We start from the raw sequence: 12,213 nt of genomic DNA on the forward strand, positions 1-12,213 counted from the left end.
CCATGTGACTCCTGAGGAACAGATCCTCAAATGACCTTAAGAGTAAAAATAAATTGGTTTATCTGTGCCAACTGTAGGGTCTTAAACACCCAAAAGGAAAGTATAACCAAAGATTAAAGGGGTCAATACAATTTTTTAAGAGTCTATGTGTATAGCTAAAGGCTACATAACAAGAAACAATGCCAGACAGGAGATACCATCCTTTGAGTTGTTGGCCAGGGTGGCCCAAGAGACTCCCAGACAGTAACCCAGCATAGGTCTGGGAAAATGAACAGCAAACCCCAATCTTATCTAAAGGAATATTGACAGCTGATTGCTGCTAGATGAGGAACAGCTGACCTTCCTAAAACAAAGACCTCTAGATAGGCTGACTAGATTCACCAGATGGACAAATAGTGGGGAATGGTTGGGGGTGCCAACAACATAGCAGACAGTAGCAGGGATATCAGAGTATAAGGGCTCTACTGGGGAAAGGGAGGCTATGGGACAGTCTTCAAAGTATAAAAATTTGCCCCTTAATAATTAGTAGATGTTAAAAACATTACCATTGAAATCCACCTGATGACTTTATATCCATGCTCAGATGACAAGGCGCTCAGAAAGTAACCGAATGTGACTAGTAATAATCAGATATATAGAGATTAGAAACGCATGTGCATCTTAGTGTCAATTGTATTAAAAATGAATTTTTCTGTATGAAACTGTGTATTTTAATAATGAGATAGAGATCTTTTTTAAAGTTTAAAACCTCATTTAATTTTACGTCTTACAGGGTTTATACAGAGTACAATATTGTATTATTGTATTAATTCAACTGTAAACCTAAAATTTTACAGCCAAATTTGAAAGACATGCATCTTATCTCTGGAAATTGTTATTGAATATGTCAATGCTGTTGTAATGAAATGCTTCTTCTAATTAAAAAGAAAAGATTTGGAGGGAATAAAAAAAAAGGAAGAAATATTCACCTTTAAAAAACAAAACAAAACATGGGAAGCCAAATCCGTAGATGCCAGCCCAGAGTCACGATTGCCAGCAGGACTGGAAAGTCCTGCTACCTGCCTAAAGACAGAAATCTAAAGTTGTTGGCTTAATTAAGTACTGGGACAGAAAGAATATTTAAAGAAATAATAGCTGTAAAATTTCCAACTTGTATGAAAACCACAAATGTACATAACCAACAGGTATAATTAGCTGTAAGCAGTACAGACAGAGGTCCAAACGACAGTCAATGCTGAGGGGTCAAGAGGAAAAAAGAAAGAAAAAAAAAAGAAGAAAAATGACTCATCAGGAAGAAGTAAATTTCAAGGCTAACGTCTGACTTTTTGTCACAAATAACAGACCAGGAAGTAGTGGGTCAACATATCCAACATGCCGAAAGACAAAAGTGACAACCAAGAATCCTATGTTCAGCAAACCATCTTTTGAAAAATGAAGACAAGATCCTTTTGTGGTTCATAAGGATGATGATTGGGTGTTCATGCGCATGCGTGACATGCTGCCCTCAAACCTTGTTATGTGCCAGCACATTACCCGTCTGATGTGAAAAAAAAAAAAATGAAGACAAATCAGACATTTCCAGATAAGCAAAAAATGAGTATTTGTTGCAAGCAGCGATGTCTTACAGGAAAAGTAAAGGAAGTTCTTCAAAGGAGATGACACCAGATAGTAAATATCTATCTCTCTCTCTACCCACCCCCTCTCTCTTGCATTCATGCACGCACCACACACATGCATGCTTGCACATACATACACAGGAACTCTAGCAGATATAATTATCTAGATAAAGATAAAAGACAGTATGATTACATTTTTCTATTATTTGATTTGAAAAACAACTGGATAAAATAGTATCGGTAAAATTTCATTGTTGGATTAACATATTCTTGATATTAACAGAGAGGAGAGAGGTAGCAATAACGTTATAATGCAGGAAAAAATGGCAATAGACACTCAAATCTCAAGAAGAGAGAAAGAAACCCAGAAGTGGAAAATAAAACTGTCTTTAAAATTAATTTATTTTTAGGCCAGGTGTGGTGGCATATGACTTTAATCCCAGAACTTGAGAGGCAGAGGCAGGCAGATCTCTGTGAGTTTGAGGCCAGCCTGGTCTACATAGTGAGTTCCAGGTCAGCTGGGACTACAGGGAGACCCTGTCTCAAAAAGAACAAAAATAAATAAATAAACAAACAAAATTAATTTTTATTTTATGTGTATGAGTGTTTTGCCTACATGTATGTAAGTGTACCACATGCATGCAATGCCCTTGGAGACCAGAAGAGGGAGTCAGAGCCCTTGGAACTGGAGTTCAGAACAGTTAACTAACTGCCATGTGGGTGCTGGAAGCTGTACTCAGGTCCTCTGCAAGAGCAGCTGGCACTCTTAACCACTGAGCCATCTCTCCAGCCTCAGGTTGATTTTCTAAATAAAGCTCTTCTACATACATATCTACTCTTCTTTTGTTGGTTTCTTTGTAAAGGCATAAAACTAATAATTATAACAATGTATTGTTGGACATATAACATTTATATTCTTGATACATATAGTATAATTGTATAAAAACAGCAGGTAGGAGGGTAGCTATAAGGAGAAAAGTTACTGAAGTTGATTCTGATACACTATGATGTGTATTATAAGCTCTGTAAAGGCCATTAAGTAAGTCCAAAAATATAGCGAAAAAAATCACTAAAGAAAATTAAATGGTGGAGAGGGGAGGCAAAGAAGATAACTCTGTCTTTTGCAAACACAAGGACCTGAGTTTGATCCTCAAAAAACCACATAAAAATGTGGGACATGGTGTTGTGCACTTGTGATCCCAGAGGTGGGGAGCCGGAGAAAAGCAGATCCTTTGGACCTGCTGCCCGGCTATGCAATCCTGCTTGGCAAGTTCCAGACCAATGAGGGACCAAACAAACAGGTTGAGGTGCCTGGAGAGTGACACCTGAGGTTGTCCTTTGGCCTCCACCTGCACTTGAAGGCTCACGTGCACCCACATGCTTGTGCATACACACTTGGACCTGCACTCACCCACCAACCCACACTTGAATTAAAAAAAAAAAAAAAAAAAAAAAGCAAAGGAAATGTACCTGGCATAGTACTCAATGGTAATACCAGCATTTGTGAGCTTGAAACTGGAGGATCTTGAGTTCAAGTCTAGCCTGGCTTCATGGCTACACAGTAAGACCCAGTTTCAAAATATAAATTTAAAAAGGAGGACAAGGAGGAGAGGGTTAGAGAGATGTCTCAGTGGTTAAGAGCACTTATTGCTCTTGCAGAGCACCTGAGTTCAGTTCCCAGTACCAACAGGGTGGCTCACAACCTCCTGTTACTCCAGTTCCAGGAGATCCAGTAGCCTCTTCTGGCCTCTGTGGGCTCCTGGACACACATGGTACGTATGAACACACACGAATACAAATAAATAAACCTTTTTTAAACAGGAGGGAGGAGAAAACAGAAAAAGAAATTAAAATGGATCAAGAAGAATGAGGAAAAAGAAGAATGAGGAAAAAGAAGCCGACCAATCACAAAATAAATTTTAAAAAAAGAAGAGGAAAATGTGTAGTAAATCCAATCATATCAATGTGACATAAACGAATGAATTAAACCAAAGGTAGAGACTATTGGAATGGATAAAAACAGATAAGTGATAGGAATCACTGTAGAGTCAAGCCCACAAACAGCTGGAATGTAAAACATGAAAAAAAATGCAGGCCATAGCAGCTATAATAGAGCTAGTGTGGCTATGCTAACAGAAAACAGATGTGGCATTTTATCATATATTTTATTTAAATTTATTTTATGTATGTGTATGTGTTTGTGTCTGCTTGTTTGTATGTGTACCACGTCATGCAGAAGAAAGCACTGGATCCTCTGGAACTAGAGTTAGAGGTGGTTGGAGCCACCGGAACTCAGGTTGAGCTGGGTCCTTGGCTAGAGCAGTACATGCACTTAACCACTGAACCATTTTCCTACCCACTATCTAGATTTTTGTTATAGCGAACAATGTTACTATGAACTTAGGGGAAAAGAAAATCTCCAACTAAGATATTCTCTAGGGCCCAGCTTCTTAAACTGGGGGGGGGGGGCGCAGGGAGGAGTATATAACTGAATGTGGGAGCCACAAAAATATGGCAATAGTAAACTGTTTCTGAACGTGCAGTGATGAAAACAGAATCAGAACAAATCTGAGGTATTTCTAGCAGCGCCTGCTCATGCCGTATCACACAGCTCCACCGCAGCCTTGGTACTGAGCACACAGTAAGAATGCTTTCTACTGTGCATGCCTTATGCCACGCCACTGTGCTATCTGAGACACCACCAGAGTATTGTATGTCATGAATTGAAACGTTTTTACAGTACATACCAACTTTTCTGCTCTTACGGAAACAAAGACTTTTAATCTTTTCCGACCTTCATTCCTTAGCATATATCTAGTATAGCTTTGCATCATATGGTGTTAGGATATTTGCTTTTAAAAAATTATGAGTTGACTTGAGTTTCATAATGTTATAAAACAACTTCAACAGACTTCAAATTATTATTGTAATACAAAGTATATTCTCTTGTCACAATAGATTAATTTAGAAACTAACAACAGAAGAATATTTGGGAAATTCAAAATATATGAAAATTAAATAACATGCTCCCAATGAACTAAGGGCTAAAGAAGAAACCACAACCACACAAAACAAGCAGACAAAAACAAAAATACCAGAAAATACTTTGAATTGAATGAAAATGAAAACACAGTGTTGTAATTTTATGGAGGTAAATGTACCTATACGTAGAGGGAAAATTATAGATGTAAATGTTTACATCACAAAACAAGAAACATCTCAAGTCAATGACCAGTTGTACTTTAAGAAAACAAGAACACAAGTAAAGTAGAGCTAAAATTTAAAAGTACAGAAACAAGAAGGACTAAGCAGAAATTAATGAAAGAATATATGCCCACTGGTCAAATAGTGGTATGAATGTTACGGGAGCAGACAATCACTCTACTTGACTTTAAAGCCTGCTTACACAGATGGAACTCATGCCTGGTACCATTGACAAAATCCTGTGACTGGCTATGTCAGAGGCCCTAGGGGAAAACTATTATTATTATACTATTGTGCTCTAGTGGGTATAATAATAATAATAATAATAATAATAATAATAATAAGTTGCCCTCTAAGTTTTTATTTTTATGCCCATAAATAAGTGAATCTCTCAGCCCATATCAAAGAAGCTTCTTTTGCAGTAGAGGGTGATTAATAGAGACACCCACAACTGATCAATGCTTGGAGAATAGTAGACTGTGGAAGGCTCAGGGGTCATTGTAAAATAGAAGCAGACAGACTGTAAGAGACAGAGGTAGCAGATGTCTGCAGGGAAGCAGTATTTGCTGGGTATGATAGCACCTTTACATACATGAACTCACAGGAGCTGTGACTGCACGCACAAGACGACCTGGACAAGACCAAGCCACTCAAAATTCCAGCATGGATAGGGGAGGAAATCATGCGGTTCCACCCCTAGCTGAGCTGCTACTGGCAATTGACAGTTACTGATGGGGAAAAGGGAAGTCAATTTTCTTCAGGGATGCAGCGCCTGGGAAGCTACCCATGCTCCAGAAGATTGCCCTACACCCACACACATACTGCAGCACTAAGTGAATTCAATGGGTTTAAAAAAAAGAAGAGTACATGAAGTCAGGAGGGGAAAGTAGGGGGATGGGGAGGAATTGGAAGGGAGAACTTGATTTGGATTTGATCAAAATACATTACATGCATGTATGAAGTTCTCAAATGATAAAAAATGCAAAAAAGACATTAGTTTAACAAAAAACATGAAAAATCTAAAAAAAGAACTTGAGGGGCTGGAGAGGTGGCTCAGCAGTTAAGAGCACTGTCTGCTCTTACAGAGGACTTGGGTTCAATTCTCACCACCCACATAGTGGCTAACAACTGTCTGTAACTTCAGTTCCAGGGGATCCAATGTCTTCTTCTGACCTCCGTGGGCATTGCATGACACGGGTGCACTTACACACACGTAAGCAATACACTCCTACACATACAATAAAAATAATAAGTAAAAGATGAAGAATCAACATTTAAAAAGTACAATTAAAAACAGGAATGTTCAGTGTTATGGACTGAATGCTAAGTCTTCCCCAAATATCATACACTGAATACCAGTCCCAGATGGGATGGAATCTGGGAGTAGGACCTTTGGAGGAGTCTCGTGAATGGACTTAGTGTTTGGGTTGATATCTCTCTCTCTCTCTCTCTCTCTCTCTCTCTCTCTCTCTCTCTCTCTCTCTCCTAGTACTAGAGATTGAACCTAGGGCCTTGCACATGGTAGGTAAGTACTACCACTGACATATATCCACAGGTCCAGAATTAGTTCTCTAATAAAAGACAGAGAGTGTGTTGGATAGCTTTAGCATCAGCTTAACACACCTGGGTTGAGGGAGCCTCAATTGGGAAATTTCCTCCATAGGACTGGCCTGTGGCCAGGTCTGTGGGGCATCTTCTTAGTTGTTGAGTGATGTGGGAGGGCCCAGACCACTGTGGGTGGTGCCACCCCTGGGCAGGTGGGCCTGTGTTGCATAAGAAAGCAGGCTGAGCAGGGGCCAGGGGAGCAAGCCTGTAAGCCAGGGGGAGCAAGTCAGTAAGCAGTGTTCCTTCATGGCCTGTGCTCCAGCTTCTGCCTCCAGGTTCCTGCCCTGGGTTCCTCCTACCTTGGGCTCCCTGATGAACTGCGACCCAGGAGATGTAAGATAAAAAAACCCTTTCCTTCCCAAGTTGGTAGTGGTCAGAGTGTTTTGTCACAGCAATGGAGAAACAAATTAGGACAGAAATTGGTACCAGACAGTGGGGTATTGCTGTGACAGACCTGACCTTGGTGTTTTTAGGAGGATTGTGGAAGCGTTCAGAATTTTGGGCTAGAAAAGCCATTGAGTGCTTAGAGTTTGTTGCTGTGGAGCTTGGGACAGTTATGCTGAAAGAGTTGTGAACAATAGAGCCCTCACTTGTGAAGTTTCAAAGGGAAGCAGAGACCATCAGGGCTGTTTGTATGATGTTTTGAATTAATAATCTGGGAGTTCTAGTTGGCTGGGGCTGAAGAATCAGCTGGAATTAAAAAGAGACCAGAACCTGAAGTAAAATCTTTACTTTACTGGGACAATTGATGCTGGTTAGCTGGGGCTGAAAAATCACCTGTAAGTAACAAAAGACCAACATCACTGTGGTGAAATCTTCTGGGAAGGATTTCTTCAGGGTCAGCACACAGAAGCTGTGGTCAAGAGGGGGCCTGAGCCTCCATCTCTAGCTGGAAGCAGGACTTGGTAATGTGTAAGAGTCTCCTGCATGGTTCTGGTGTTGAAAGCGTGAAGGGGTCACAGACAGCAGCTGAGGCTTGGCACTCTGAGAGGCCAGGAAAGGGCACAGGTAAAAGTGCAGCTTCAGTTGCTGTGAAGATACCAGGATTGAAGGGGTCATGGAGAGAATCTGAGGCTTTGCACCCCAAGAGTCAAGGAGAGGCTATTGGTGAATATGTAGCCTCAGTTTCAGTGGAGAACCAGCTTTTGGAGATGCCAGGACCATGGGATGACCACCAAGGGCAACAGTAGGTGTGGAATGGAACCAATCTGGGTCTTCAAGATGAGCGGTGTGTGCTGTGGATGGCAGAGTCAGAGGTGAAGCTGCCAGAACCCTTTGGAGCCCAGAATATCATGAGTGAATCCCAGATGTCCAGCCTTGAGCTACTTTGCTGGACTTTGGTTTTGCTTAGGTGTGCCCAGTTCTTCCCTTTGAAATAAGACAGTACTTGTTTTGGATTTTACAGGAGCCCCCAGTTAAGAGACTTTTAAAAGAGACTGTGGACTTTTAAGTGTTTGGATATTTTTAAGGACTCGGGGCTTTTAAGGTTGTACTGTCTTATGTTGTAATATTAATGTTAACATCATATTGTAGGGATTAGAATGGGAAGGGTTATGGTTTAATAGTGATGTGTTTGTGCATCAAGTTGACAAGGGGTCCATTGTGCTGGATAGCTTTATTGTCAACTTGACACACTTGGGTTGAGGGAGCCTCAATTGGGGAATTGCCTCCATTGAACTGGCTTGTGGCCATGTCTGAGGGGCATCTTCTTGGTTGCTGAGTGATGTGGGAGGGCCCAGACCACTATGGGTGGTGCCACCCCTGGGCAGGTGGGCCTGTGTTGCATAAGAAAGCAGGCTGAGCAGGGGCCAGGGGAGCAAGCCAGTAAGCAGCGATTCTCCATGGCCTGTGCTCCAGCTTCTGCCTCCAGGTTCCTGCCCTGAGTTTCTACTTTTGGCTCCCTGATGAATTGAGACCCAGGAGACGTAAGCTGAATAAGCCCTTTCCTCCCCAAGTTGGTGTTGGTCAGAGTATTTTGTCACAGCAATGGAGAATCAAACTAGGACAGAGAGCTACAGGGGTTACAGAGAAAACCAGGCTCTCATTGGACACAGGTATGGCAGCACTGTGATTTAACACTGCAGCCTCCAGAACTGTGAGCAGTGAATTTACTTCTTAAGCCACCTACGCTGTGTTCTGAACCAATTAAAACGTGTGTATAGAAAGTGCTATCTATGTATAAAACACAAGTAAAGATATATGAATAATTAGAAACATTACTGTCAAGTTTAGAAAAATCAAAGATTCAAATATAACCTAAGAAGCTACCAGAAAAAAGGCTCCTACAAAAGGAATGACAACTAGACGAACAGCCAGACCCGCTCCTCAGCAATAGCTGCTATCTTCCTTATGCAGAAGGAAAAAAGGTTACAGTTATAGAATTCTATAGCCAGCAATTAAGGAGAAAAACTGAGGATAAAAGGTTATTTTCTGAAATATGAAGGCTTAGGGATGTTATCTCTCACAGACCTTGCAAAGAAAACTGGTAAGAAATATATTTCATGGTTGGAGAGATGGCTCAGAGGTTAAGAGCACTGATTGCTCTTGCAGAAGACCTGGGTTTGATTCCCCACACTGACATGGAGACTAACAACTGTCTGTAACTCCAGTTCCGGGGGGAATTCTTCCTCTGACCTCCAAGGGCATTGAAGAACATGGTGTACTTACACATATGCAGGCAATACATTCATACACATAGAATAAAAATAATAAATGAAAATTTTAAAAAGAAATGTATTTCAGCAAGAAAAATTATACCATAAGGGAAAATAAGAGGAATAATAATGACTCTAGAATTTGATACAGTGTTAATAAATTTAATTAAATACTGCCTGCAGAAACTGGGTCTTGGGTATTGGTTTAAATACAGAAATCTTTGTAAAGTGGTCTGGACAGTTGAACCAGTGCTATGTAACAAGAAGGAGGAAGAGTTTTTGCCCCAGGCTGCTAAATGGAATGCTTCTAGGCATATGAAAATTTCCACAGTCTCCTGAGTCTCCAAGGTTGGGATAATGAGTAACGTGTGTCCATACATGTAAGGAAAACTGACTAGGAGCATCCATAAAGTTGTATGCTGCCAATCCTGAGAACAGTTCAGAGAAAAAGATTTCACCGATGGAAATCTGCAGGAGTGCAGTCAGCAGCAGCATCTCTACTCCTGGGAGTTCTCCACAGAGTGAGAGTTCTGCAGAGAACCAAACTAGGCCTGGGGGTGGAGAGCCTGTTGCTTCACTCTTGTCTGAAAAGGGCTGAATGAGGGAGGTTGCTTGGAACAGTCTAAAAAGGAAAGTAGCAGCTTGCATGGGTGGGTGAGTTTTCAGTGAGACAATGTGTGGAAACATGAGCACAGTCTCTCCATGGGATCCTCCCATCTGTCTGTGTCTTTAAAACTCTGTTTTCCTAGGACAACAGCTGGATACTGGGTCACTTTAGTTCAGCAGTGTCTCATCTTATGTGTACTTGAGTCTCTTTCCAAACAAGGTGACATTCACAGTTACTAGGGTCAGAATTTTAGCATATAATAGGGTTATATGTCCCAAGACCCTTACTAGCCTTACTAGCATACACCATAGACCTATGTAATAAACAAGATTAGTTACTGTACATACATACTTATGATAAAGTTCAGTTCATAAATGAGACTTGGTAAGAGATTAACAACAACAATAAAAGAGAACAATTGTAAGAATGTACAGAAAGTTATATGAATGTGGTTTATCTCTATCTCTGCACTGTGACAGCCAATCTGATAACAGGAACAGCTACAAAGTGACGATGGGATATAATGCATGCAGCATGGACGAAGGGGATGAAGGCATGAATCATGACTGGGGCAGGACAGCTTGAGATGGCAGGAGACTTCACACTACTCAGTGTAACTGAAAACGTCTGAATTGTGGGGCAGGGCACACCTTTAATCCCAGAACTAGGGAGGCAGAGGCAGGTGGATCTCTGGCCAGCCTAGTCTACGAATCCAGTTCCAGGCCAGCTGGGTCTACAGAGAGACCTTCTCTCAAAACAACAAAACAAAACAAAACAAAAACCTTTTGAACTGTTTATTTCTGGAACTTCCCATGTAAGTTTTGGACTGTGGTTTATTCTGGGAAACTGGAGTTGGGAAAAGCAAAACTGTAGATAAGAGGGCCACTGTGTTAGGGGGATGCCCTAGTTAGCTTTAACTGACAGCTCAACACAGCCTACATCATTCAAGAAGGGAGTCTCAACTCCAACCACTGGGGGCAGCACCATTTCCTGTGAGCAGGTGGTCCTGGGCTGTATAAGAAAGTCAACTAAACATGAGCCAGTGAGCAAGCCACCAAGAGTATTCCTCCATAGTTTCTGCCTTGGAGTTCCTGTCTTACTCGGTTCCTGCCATGACTTGCTTTAATGATGAACTGTGACTTGCAAGTATAAGCCAAGGAAATCCTTCCTCCCCGAAGTTGCCTTTGATCGAAATGCTGTATCCCGGGAACTAGAGAATGGGGTGACATGACTCAACCACAGCAGTGACATGTGGGATGAGGGGCTCCTAGGACATTCCCCAAGGCTACTGTCAGAGTCACCATGCACATTAGTTTCAGGTTTTGATAGCTCAATCTGGAACTGAATCAACTAAAACTATGCTGATTTGTTAATGAGCATCTTTTAAAAGTCATTGGAAAAGATGAAACAGCACATGTACATTACAGGGAAAATACACGAAGCTGGAGGAGTTGCAAAATAGCTGCTTCTAACAGGAAAACACTACCGTGGGTTATTTTTTATCTATCCTTCCTGATAGCTACACGCATGCATCCATAAGAAATGGGAACATGTACCCCTGCTCTGTGCCTCTTCTTCACCTGTCAGGGATGCGTGAAGGAACATCACACCACATGTAAAGAATGGTTACATTATGATGATATCCTTGCTATGCTGCAGTCTTTCCAAGTTCTCCTGTATTGTGGAAAAGAAACAGTTCTATTAGTATCATATCTGAAGGCTCCAGCTGATGAGCAATCTTCAAAGCTGATTAAAAGAAACATCTTATATCTTATGTTTTCAAAGATTATAAGAAAAGTTTCTATGTATTCTCACATTACACTTCCCATGACTCTGAGAACTAAGTGTGACTGTGGATGTCCCCCTTCTCAGGGGGAAGAAACCGTGGATAAAAAAGGCATACCTCACCTCTCCGACAGGACACAAGGCACCTTTAACCACATGACCAGGGTACATGCTCTTATTCATAACAGCCCATTACTTCAAGTGACTCTTTGGGAATATGTTGGCTCACCATACACATGTTCACTTAGGAACATACTCGTGTGGTAATGTTTCTAGCTATGAGGTTTACTTTTTTTTTTTTTTTGGTGTTTTTGAGACAGGGTCTCCCTGTAGCCCCAGCTGGCCTGGAACTTACTATGTAGACCAAGCTGGCCTTAAACTCATGAAAATCCACCAGCCTCTGCCTCCCAAGTGCTAGGATTAAAGGTGTGCACCATCACATCCAGCCACAAGGTTTACTTTTTTTTTTTAAATTTATTTATTTTAATTAAAAGAAGCATTTCATTACAACAGCATTAACCTATTCAATAACATTTTTTCTGAGCTAGGGTACATCTCTTTCAAAATTGGCTGTACATTTCTAGGTTTACAGATGAATTATTATGCTTATAAAATCTTATACTCATTATAAACTCTCTAAGAGATAAAATTAAATTAGGTTCCAATGTTTAAAAAAGATCTCCTCTTCATTGTCAAAACACACAGTTTCATACAGAAAAATTCATTCCAAGCCTATTGACAT

General features: G+C 41.0%; 1 protein-coding gene and 1 non-coding gene across 15 annotated transcripts in view; one reads left to right on the forward strand and one right to left on the reverse strand.

Moving 5' to 3' along the window:
• The window catches only part of Rgs20 (regulator of G protein signaling 20), a 135,915-nt gene that overhangs the window by 51,892 nt on the left and 71,810 nt on the right, over window positions 1-12,213 (reverse strand). For 5 of the 14 annotated variants that reach the window (XM_029568961.1, XM_029568963.1, XM_029568962.1 and 2 more), the window contains one exon: window positions 11,243-11,360. The exons of 8 other annotated variants lie outside the window; for them this stretch is intronic. The gene's annotated coding sequence lies outside the window, so the exon portion shown is untranslated. The remainder of the gene's footprint in view (window positions 1-11,242; window positions 11,361-12,213) is intronic. One more of the 14 variants, XM_029568965.1, reaches the window with a different exon arrangement.
• On the forward strand, window positions 1,443-1,543 carry LOC115072272. Its single transcript, XR_003851324.1, has one exon. It is a non-coding gene; the product is annotated as a small nucleolar RNA U13 (small nucleolar RNA).

Source organism: Nannospalax galili, unplaced genomic scaffold (assembly GCF_000622305.1).
Source record: "Nannospalax galili isolate Female #2095 unplaced genomic scaffold, S.galili_v1.0 scaffold40, whole genome shotgun sequence".
In the NCBI taxonomy this organism is placed as follows: domain Eukaryota; kingdom Metazoa; phylum Chordata; class Mammalia; order Rodentia; family Spalacidae; genus Nannospalax; species Nannospalax galili.